Here is a 10,757-nt window from a genome sequence, read left to right as displayed (position 1 = left end):
AGCCGATCAAAATAAACAGGGTCAGGTGACTGTAAGTGGTGGGTAAATCGGAGTGCCCGTTGATTACTTTAGTGATCAGAAATGCCCCAAACGTAGGGCAAGAGAAATTTGTTGTCCAACAATACATGAGACAGCTCAGAGCTCAGACAGTCCAGTGATCATTGGTGGGGATTCTAAGTGTGTAATGCACCATGTACAGGGTAAATTGAATCATCGGGTAGGACAGACACCAGTTCTATCAGACACTAGCAAAACATTGCTCAACAACCTTGACTTTGCTGATTTGTGGCATCACAGACACCTGCTCGCGATAAACTACTCTCACATCTCAGCATCCCACCAACTCTACGCAAACATTGACCGCATCCTGACAGAGCACAGGTCAGTGCTGAGAGTTGAAGAGGCAAAGCACCTAAATGGCTGTCTCTTAAAGGACACAGTTGTCCTTCATTATATCTGCTAAACAATACAGGACACATTTATCCTACAGCACCTGGCATTCCCAGGCGGTCTCCCATCCAGGTACTTACCAGGCCCGACCCTGCTTAACTTCTGAGATCAGACGAGATCAGGTGCTTTCAGAGTGATATGGCTGTGGGCACATTTAGCACAACAGAGAGCTCACCCGAGGGTAGTGTGAGATGGCCTAAAAGTAGTTGTGAGAGAGGTATTTATTCAGAAGGCGAGTCACTTCTGCAGTATGACGAGGTCACCCTTGAAAACCCTCAGGAGAATTTGTAAGTCTGGAACACAAACACAAATCAACCCAATCCAGGAAGTTTGGGCAACCGCTTACCTCTGTGAGGGGGCAGCTACTCTCCCTTGGAAAAAACAAAGCAAGTATATTCTGTCTAGAGCTGGTGCCTTTCTTTCACAAACAGGGACAAAATGTAGATGCCTTGCTGGCAAACCTCCGAGCAGAACAAGTGTAAAGAAATAGTGAAGAAATCAGGAGTGTGGAGGGAGAGATTCAAACAACCAATGAGGGCAAACTGCAAGCATTCCATGCATACTATTAGAGGCTGTGTATGAACTCGGTGACTGACCCAGCAATATTAAAATCCTATCTGAATTGAGTCTCCCTGCCCACCATAGCCACACTAGAGACAAAGCACCTGAATGAGCCATAATCGGTCACAGTAGTTATCACAGTGATTAAACCCCAGAAAGTGGGTAACTCCCCTGGCTCAGATGGCTACGTCGCCAGCGTTTTATAAGCAATGTGTGACTCTGATATCTCAGATCTTTGCAGCTGTCTTCAATGGGCTAGATCAATCCCAGGGGCTTGTCTGCCTTATGGCTTAACCAATGATCGCCTTGATAGCAAAGCCAGGCAAGGGCCCCACTTTGTGCACCTCTTATCACCCAATCTCCCTGTTGAGCGCAGACACTAAGATCTTCATCAAGATACTGGTGTACTGCTCGGAAGAGATATTGCCACTCTTCATACATGCCAGACAGACGGACGGACATCATCCCAACCAGATCAAATAGCAAGACTACCAGTAAATTTGGCACCTAAATGTCATAAGGAAGCTATATTGCTGTCCTTGGATGTGGAGAAAGTGTTCAACAGGGTAGATTGGAGCATAAAGAACGCGGCACTCTTTAGGTTGTCGTTTGGCAATAGGTTTAGAGTCTGGGTTGAGTCACTCTTCACTGCATGCTCGCCCAGAATACCAGTGAATGGCAAAACATCCTCTAGTGTGGAGATCCCAAGAGGTACAAGACAGGGCTGCTCTTTGCAATATGATTGGAACTATTGCTGGAAATGATAAGAGAACATGCGCAAATTAAAAGGATTGATTTCTGACATTTAAAGCTTTGCCCTTTGTAGACGATACCTTTCTGTCACTCACTGCACCCAGACAATCCCTACGAAAGTAGATTTACTAGAGGAACATTTCTCTTTCGCTGGTTTCCAAATCAATGTGTGCAATTTGGAAGGAATAATTTTGATGGGGGCCAAAGCTGGTCTTACAGAGACCCCATTCAGATGGACACTAAAAGATTGAAATTACCTAGGAAACTTCCTGTCTCCCACTTTCTATGATTGTCCCTAAAGCAACTTTAAAATGTCTCTGAAGAAGACTAGAACACACTGAAACTCCTGGCGCCACCACTCCTTGTCATTGATGGGAAGAATCGCATCAGTCAAAATGATGGCTCTGCCCAAGATGCCATATATGTTTCAGGTCCTACCACTTCCCCTCTCCCGAGGTGAAATCTCACAGTTACAAGACCTCTGCAATTCTCGTGTCTGAAAGGGAGAAAAAAGCTGCAATTGCACAGAAAATCCAGACAAGGAGCCAGACCTACCTCACTATTGCGAAGCCAATCAGTTGTGCAATGGGATTGAGTGGCTCTGTGGTAAAACAGACAAGATATATTGTTGTATACACCACTGCCTGAGGAAGTGTTCTGGATCACAAAGAGGAAATTGTGCTGAAACTTATATGACTCCCCGATAACCAGACTATCAGTAGAGACCTGGACTACTTGGTTAGACACAAAGGCCTCACCACATACCCATCTCCAGTGATGCCCATTATAGGAAACTCAGATTTCTTTCTCGGGTTAGCTATAGGTCCCTTCCAGATGGGGACGCTACACAGCTGTTTGAGGCTTTGCGATCTTCACCATAATGGAAAATTCGCCCCTTTGAGAACATTATGGCCACCTATCACAATCCTGCCCTACAGAGCTATACCTACCTGCAAATTAAGCACTGGGTCAAGCAGCCTCACAAAAAGGAGAGTGCCACAAGGTCACTCACATGTTTCGAAAAATTACTACAAACCTTAACAGCAACACAACTCCAGGTGTCCAGAATATATGCAGTTCTTAATACCTGACCCCTCAAGCATGTTTCAGATACCACAAACAATAGGAAAAATACCTTAATAGCCCATTCGAATACACGTAGGGGGATGAAATAAAAACATGGGAAAACAACTTTGCAGTGCAGGGACACAGGTGCGAGAAACACTCGACAAGATTCTGTATCAATGGCTCTGCACTCCCGCCCAACCACCCCAAAAATAGTCAAGACAGTCCCTATGAACTGCTGGGGACAATGTAGAAAATGGTTACAATTCTGGGATTGCCCTAAGATCAAGGGGTGCTGGGGTTGCGTGCTTCCAAATATATCCCAAACTGAAGGTAGATATATAGATAGTAACCCAGCTTCGAACATCTGATGGATTCTGGTAGCGGCAACCTAACGACTGTACTGAACCATGGAGAAAAAGAAGGCAGTGCTATGATACTAACACTGGATTTATGGCTCCAGAGACTTTGGCAACTGCTTGGCCATGAAGACAGCATGTGATTTTAAGGGATAGGCCCATAAGTGTAACAGACTGTGAAACCCAGTACTGACATGTCTGAATGAAAATAACAGAGGCTTAACCTGCCCAAACAGACTTCGAGCCTTACCAACCTGCCCACTGTGATTGTGCTTGTTCATTAGTGACCATATTATTACAGTAAAAACAAACATGTCTGGCCCTCTGTCCTAAGCACCTGTACCGTGGAAGCTAACCAACCATTACCTAACACCCATCTTAGCAAATCAAGGAAAAGGGAGGGGGGGGATTCAAATTGTACCTCTTTACAGGTAACCCTTCCAGCAACGCTGAGGAAAGAGGACCCCACCAACGTCACCCTCAGCCTTAATTGAAACAGCGCAGCCCCAACTGGAGAAACTCTCAATAGTCACCCACGCAGTGACCCTTGAGCCGCATAAACCCACCTGAAGAGCGTGGGGAGGCAGCTCCACTTGATGCCTCTCCCCAGAGCACCCAGGGGGAGCTTACTACTCACATAAACTCTGAGCTGTGTCAAAGAGCAGGCTCCAGTTGGTGGTCATGAAGAGCAGCCTTTCTGGGCTTTGGTCCATGACCCCAGCCGACCATAAACAGGTGAAGAGCAGGGGCATAACACAGGCCCCTGCGGTGCGGGGGGGGGCCCACGTTTCAGCAGGGCCCTCTCAGCACAGCACTCTGTCGACAGAGCTCCTGATTGAACCCAGAGGGGGGCCCCTCCAGGTGCCTTGCAGGGAGGCCCCCTCGAGTTTCGTTACGCCAGTGGTGAAGAGGGGCTTGACTTGGATTCAATAAAGGCCTTCATCCCCTTCATCGGGATCAGGCAGGAATGATGCCACAGCAATAGGAACAACAACAAAAGAAAGTGAAATATGAGTGGGTAACTGAAGAGCAAATGGAAGTTAAGGTGTTCCCAGTACATGTTGGCAACTTCAATCACAATGCTTTTACTGAGAAAATAAAACAAATTTACAAAAAATACTCCTCCATGCTCTTCCAGAGTCCACACTAGCACACATTAGAGGCATCCCACACACCGCAGTATGTCTCATCCAGGGCCTGAAGAAATATGATCACATCGCCCCCATCCTGATGGAACTCCATTGGCTCCCCTTGCCAGCCCTCATCATCTTCAAAACCAACTGCATCATTTGCAATGCCGCTGTGAGCACCACTCCCACTGATCTTGCAGACAAGTTCACCAGCTCTGGTAGTTCTAGGCACACCCGCAGCAAGGGCGCCACCAGACTGCAGGTTAAAAAGTGTATGTAAAAAAAAGACAACAGGTATTTTCTATCCATGCACCCAAGATCTGGACCCACACCCCATCAGGACCGCCCCAACGCTGCTCCAAATTAGAAAAGATTTGAGGACTCACGTCTTTAAAGAGCTATACATCATAATGCATTAACAGCCCACAACTCAGCTTCTTCTACTGATTGTAAGCTTCCCTTTAATCCTGTGCATGTTCCGCTGACTTTGGCTGGGTTTGCGCCATAAACATGCATACATACTAAAGATACTAGCCTTAAAACAATTTAATAAAAGCAAAGAAAAATAACAAAGCGCATGAAGTGAAATAAACTTGTGAAAGCCAGCACAACAAATAGTGTCAGAATGGCTCCCGGTCCTCAACATCACGAACAGACAAAATTAGTCCAATAAAGTTAGAAGACGGAGATCTGCTTCTGTCTAGGCTCATCAAATAGATATCTGCCGGGCTGTGGCTCGGTGACTGTCAAATGGCAGCGGGATAAAGCAAACAATCTCTGAAATTTGGGAAATCGTCAATGCATTATAAGGAGGAGAGCTCACTGGACCAATGTTGGTGTTCTGGGTGCGAGGTGATGCACCAGCCGCCACACAGGAGGAAGATTGGATCTCTGTGTTCAGAGTAAACAGGGTCAAGGGATCAAGTGTTGAAGTGTGTGGATCCATAGTGTCAAGTGATGAGGACAGCGCATGGGTACTAAGAGAAACTTTACAATTGTGTCACTGGGAAGTTGGGTACAGGATGGGTGCTTTCTGATGAGCGCCGCGGGGTACTGGGACAAAGAGTCAGGTTCCAGAGGGGAATAGGTACAGGCCAGAGGTTAAAACTATTGGTGGATATTGCAGCTTTTATTGAGTCCTCAGTGGTAGGGGTAAAAGAGAATGGGGTTAGTTCAACCCTCTTAGAGAGGTCAACATGTTTCTGCCCCGGTTGCACCCTCAATAGATTTAGCCTTAATACTCAAGTATAAAGATGAATAGCAATGTTATGGAAGGCGACAAGGTTGCCTGATGTAAAATTGTGGCTAAGAGATGCAAATAAATGGGCTAATGCTGAGATTGGCAAATGAATCAGAATATATACAGAGATGGGAAAGGGCAGAGCCCACAAGGAATGGGCCCATCTGATGATTGCCCGGTAAGAACTATTTGGCAAATTCTCACCACACTCACACCAAACCATGGCGCTGAGTAGTGTCCACAGACCTAAGGTAGGACACCAAGTGATGGATTTATGATAACAGAGGTGTGATCAGCTGTGCCAGCAGGTCCAGCACATAGTGCTGGTTGAATGGGTGCTCAGGTGGTGCCCACATGTCACCGCTAGATATTGCTGATTGGGAATGGTGAGGTGCGCTTCTCATCTGTGGTAATTATCTAGTATTCTTCTTTTCTACTTTCTTCGAAGCGTTAGAGGACACTGTACAGGACTTGTTAACTTTTTTTTCTTTTGTTAACATTTATTATTTCGATATTTCCTTAGCCTCATGGTCATCATTTTGAAATCTGAAAAGTTCTCTTTGCCGCAAACGTTACTGTTTCGATACTACACTCTGTACAACTACATATCACAATTCTAATAAGGAGCTATAAAAACAAAAAACTCTGTAATACCTTGAAGTTCTTCGAGTTTTTCTTTCCATTCCTGTATCCGTTCATGAGTCCTGTTAACTCTGGGTGGATGCTCAAACCAAATTGTCTCTTCCTGGTAGCATTCATGGTCAATATACTGGCAGGATGGCGGCCCCATGGTTTTGTTAGTACTGCCCCCATTTTACATATTTACATGTTTCTGCTGCTTGGGCTTCCCACTCTACGTTGAATTTTCCAGTACATATTGGATGTAATTGGCATTTATGAAACTTATATGAGCGTTAATTTTTCAGGATATGCTGGAATAAAGGTGTGAGTAGGAAGAGGTGTGGTGCCGCAGCCAGGGCGACTGACTCCGGAATCTGGGGATCACGGTTCGATCCCCGGCGCTGGCGGCAGATTAGCCCAGCACCATGTGACTCTAGGCAATAGCTTGCTTAATCTTCCCGACAGCCCAAAGCGCCTAGAGACCCTTACGGGTGATTATTCGCGCTTTATAGCATTACTTTGAATTTTCAGTATGGTTTTTGTTCAGGTTGGATGATCGCAACAGATGCATAATTCTTCGGCACACCCTCGACAAGTAAGTAATGGGCTGAGTAAGGAGGTAATGTTGAGATTACTTCCTGGTAATATTCATTACTCCTGTTCTTCCTTCCTCATCCCAGTAGTTATGGCCCACCTGCTCTCCCTGTTGGGGGTATCGTTGGCAATGTTGGTCTTTTGCTTGCTATTAGCAGGAAGTGCTATCAGTGCCAATACCTTTTTATATCCTAGACAAGGAGCAGGTCTTATTAGGTGATAGTAGTAAAATTTCATTTTTTCTCCCCAGTTCTCACTTTCGTTATTTGCTTGATTTTAGCTAGGGCCATATAGATCTCAAGGTGGTTTATACAATTCCACTCTGTCTTGCAGTATCTCAGAGCCTTCATTGTGCAAAACTTTATGCATAATAGTTTAAAGTTTGCCCTCTTTCATATCGACAGCCACTGCAAGGACGCTAAGCAGGCTGAAGCGGTACCAAACCTGTCTGTGTTACAGATTCACTTGACAGCAGCATTTTGAATCACCTGCAATCTTGTGAAGAGGGAATCAGCCATTCCAACAGGTAATGCGTTACCTTAGTCCAGTCTACTTGTTATTAGGGCCTGAGGTTTGGCTTTTTGGCAGGCTGTTGGAATCCATTTAACATTCTTCTCAGCAGCTTGAGGGTGCCAAAGCATTTACCACATGTAGCCCTGACATACTCTTGCATGGAACGTTGGTCATCAGTAATGACTCGTAGGTTTTTTGCTGATTTTGTTGGGCCTCGGCATGTCCTCTAGTATCTCTGGCCACCAGGAGGCATCTCAAATCAGATGTGCACCCCCAAACAGCAGGATCTCTGTCTTCTCTGCATTGAGCTTTAGACAATGCTTTGCCATCTAATCTGCTACTTCGATAAATTACAAGGAGTCACATTGTGATCCTCCCCCAGTGATATCAGTACCTGGGTATCATCGGCATAGGACGTAGCCTCAAAACCCCAATTCCTGATAATCTGAGCCAATGGGGCCACATAAATATTAAAAAGAGTGGGGCTCAATGAGGAGCTTTGGGGGACTCCACAATTAGACATAAAAGGGTGGGATATGCAAGCACCCGGCTACAGTCTGTGTGTTCATTTCAATAAAAAGGAGCTTAGCCACCTGAGAGCATGATAATATAAGAGAAGTCTGACTATCAGCTATCTATGAGAGACAGTATCAAACGCTGCTGACAGCTACAGGTCCAGTAGGATCAGGGCTGAAGCCCCACCGATCAACTACTGACATGATATCGCCTAACACTGCTAACAGCGTGGATTCAGTGTGGTTGTTCGCTTGGAAACACGTCTGGGAAGGGTCCATAGCAATGAGACTTCCACAGTACATCTCCCCTAATGAAACCCCCAAAGTAAGCCTTCCCTAGTGATAACCAATCAGCAAATCCTTTTTACTGAGTCCTTAATGACAGACCAGAAGCAAGAAACACCCTGAATGGAACTCTGTTGGGCAATGACTCAAAAGTCTTGACCTTTCAAGTCGACCATGCGGCGAAGGGCAGCGCTTTTCATGTACTCCACAAGATTCCAACAAGAGAAAGAGGAGGGGGCATATTATCATTATCGGCGTTAAAATAGTCGCCGCTTTAGCGGCAGGAAACTGCAGCGAAAATATAACAAGCCCTTGAGAATTCCAATAGAAGCCCAGGTTCACACCAAAACATGGGCTTCTATTGGATTTCTCAAGGGCATATTATCAAGCCCCTTATCGCCGCTTTAGCGGCAGTTTCCTGCCGCTAAAGCGGCGATAATTTTAACGCCGTTCTTGATAATATGCCCCGATGTCTTTTGAAAATATTGTCTCTTTAACTAATCGCGTTGCAAAAGCAGAGTGGGGAGTTTCACCAGGCTCTTCTTTCATCGGGACATCCCAAGTAGGCAGCCCATCAACCCCTTTTAGACCTTGCATTCTGGTACTTGTAATTGGTACTTGTAATTTACCTTTCATATTAGGGATGAAGGTATACAAGATGCAAAGAAAAAAAACAGGACTGGATGAACTACTGTAGCACCTGTAACCTGACTCGATGCATTAACTCGAACTCTCCAAAACACGTTACCTTTTAAAATGTTAGAGGTAAAAATGACAATTTAGGAGCTGCCACCCTTTTTCTTGAAATCCCTTCTTTCAAGAAAATGAAAACACATTGAATCAATTTTTCTCTGTCCTTTCCTATTCTACCAGCCAACAGGACAACTTTTTTTTAAAAAAAGGTTTAAAAATGAGCTCAAATACCTTTTGTTCCAATAGCACTTCCGCTTATTGCAGGAACATGTATGTGCTATGAACTGTTATTTGAAAAACCCCTCTCTAAAGCTACTGCTAACACCCCTAAAAGTAAGATCCATATATGTCTGTATTCTTACAGATTTGGTCTTGCGTGTTTTGTATGTCATTGGTATTTTGCCTCAGTTATTTAAATCTACTATGCTACTCATCATATTTCGCTCCCCCATCTGAAAGTGTAGTATAAATACCTCTCAGTCATGTAAGCTACAACTGGGAATTCACTTCTTTGTGAAGTACTTAGTCACCCATCAGACCTCGCCTGCGCTCAGTAAAACTGCTAATGTATAAATACATCTCTTTAATGCTTCTCCCGAACTAGAAGACGTTCAGTTGTATGAAATGCAGTCATTTCCTGTTCATTTATCTCCTTGGCTGGACAAGCAGTGGCTCTCCAGCTGACCTAGAATCAGCACATAAAGTTCCTACTTACTGTGCATGCAGCTGTCGCTTCCGGTGCACAAGATCCAATCCACCCCTCCCTTTAATGAAAAACAAAAGCTATAAAAATAAAAATATAGCGTTGATTTGGACAGCGGGCGCCATTACGAATTAAAGCTCTGCAAAGCTGTTCAAATACCGAGACACTGAGTTAAATCTTGCTTCAGAATTCTTCATCGAGCAAATTGAGAGACATGGGGCCTATTCAGAAAGGTAAATATTCATGTGCATATTTACTCACATGTATATTTAACACTACACTCAGGTGTAACTACACTTTTTCACTCACCATTTCTGAGTGTAGATTTACACCAAGGTGTAAACTCACATGTATATTTACTACTACACTCAGGTGTAACTACACTTTTTCACTCACCATTTCTGAGTGTAGATTTACACCAAGGTGTAAAATTACGTGTATCCACCATTTCAAGTCAAGAGGTGGAGCCGCCAACAACAAGATTTACAACTGTAAAGTTGATTTGACATAAAATTCCTATGAAAATGCATTCAATTTTTTTCTTTTTAGCTTATAACTAAATAAATAATATGTTACATATTAATGTTCATATATAAATTTTTTACATAATAATGAAAAGTATTTCCCACCCTCACTGACAGTTTTGTTCAATTTGGTGCTGAACGTCTTATATTTGTTCCTGGAATGCAAATCCACTGATTTTCATTTAGCTTTTTAGTAAATCGGCTTTTTTGTCTGAAAAGCCCTCACATAGCAAGCTTCATGGTGATATTGCAGCTCTCCTTAGCAATTGGAGCAGCTTCCAGTTCACAGCGATGCAGTAAGTCAAGCTTTCCCCAGCTCGGTGGGGGGGGGGTGTGAATTCAGGGCCTCATTTATGAGTTTTTGCCAGCGCAGCAGGAGTGCAGCAGGCCTTACTGCTGTGCTTCCCTACCACAAAAGAAAAGAGCAGGAATGCACGGTATCTATCAGATATGGCACATTGCAGGGGCGTACCACAGGCCCCCGCATCCACTGCAGTGGAGGGGGCCCCCGAGCAGCAGGGGGGCCCCTCAGCACTGTACTCACACCGGAGAGCTCCGGATAAAATCCGGAGCGGGGCCCCTCTGTGTACCTTGCAGGGGGGCCCTTTCAACTTTCGTTATGCCACTGGCGCATTCCTGTCCTTTTCCCATGCGCAGGCGCACAATGGGCTGCCTTGCGCCATCGCAGGCACCTTTGCACCATGGTGCAAGGGTTTCTGCGTTGCGGGGATTATTATTTTTTTACAGGAAG

The 10,757-nt window shown here is 44.8% G+C and overlaps 1 non-coding gene across 1 annotated transcript; it reads right to left on the bottom strand.

Moving 5' to 3' along the window:
• Positions 1-481: 481 nt before the first annotated feature.
• On the bottom strand, positions 482-600 carry LOC146854215 (5S ribosomal RNA). The gene has a single exon (XR_014958932.1). It is a non-coding gene; the product is annotated as a 5S ribosomal RNA (ribosomal RNA).
• Positions 601-10,757: the final 10,157 nt, after the last annotated feature.

This window comes from Triturus cristatus, chromosome 4_1 (assembly GCF_964204655.1).
Source record: "Triturus cristatus chromosome 4_1, aTriCri1.1, whole genome shotgun sequence".
NCBI classification, from domain to species: domain Eukaryota; kingdom Metazoa; phylum Chordata; class Amphibia; order Caudata; family Salamandridae; genus Triturus; species Triturus cristatus.
This window is presented reverse-complemented; position numbering and strand designations above follow the sequence as displayed.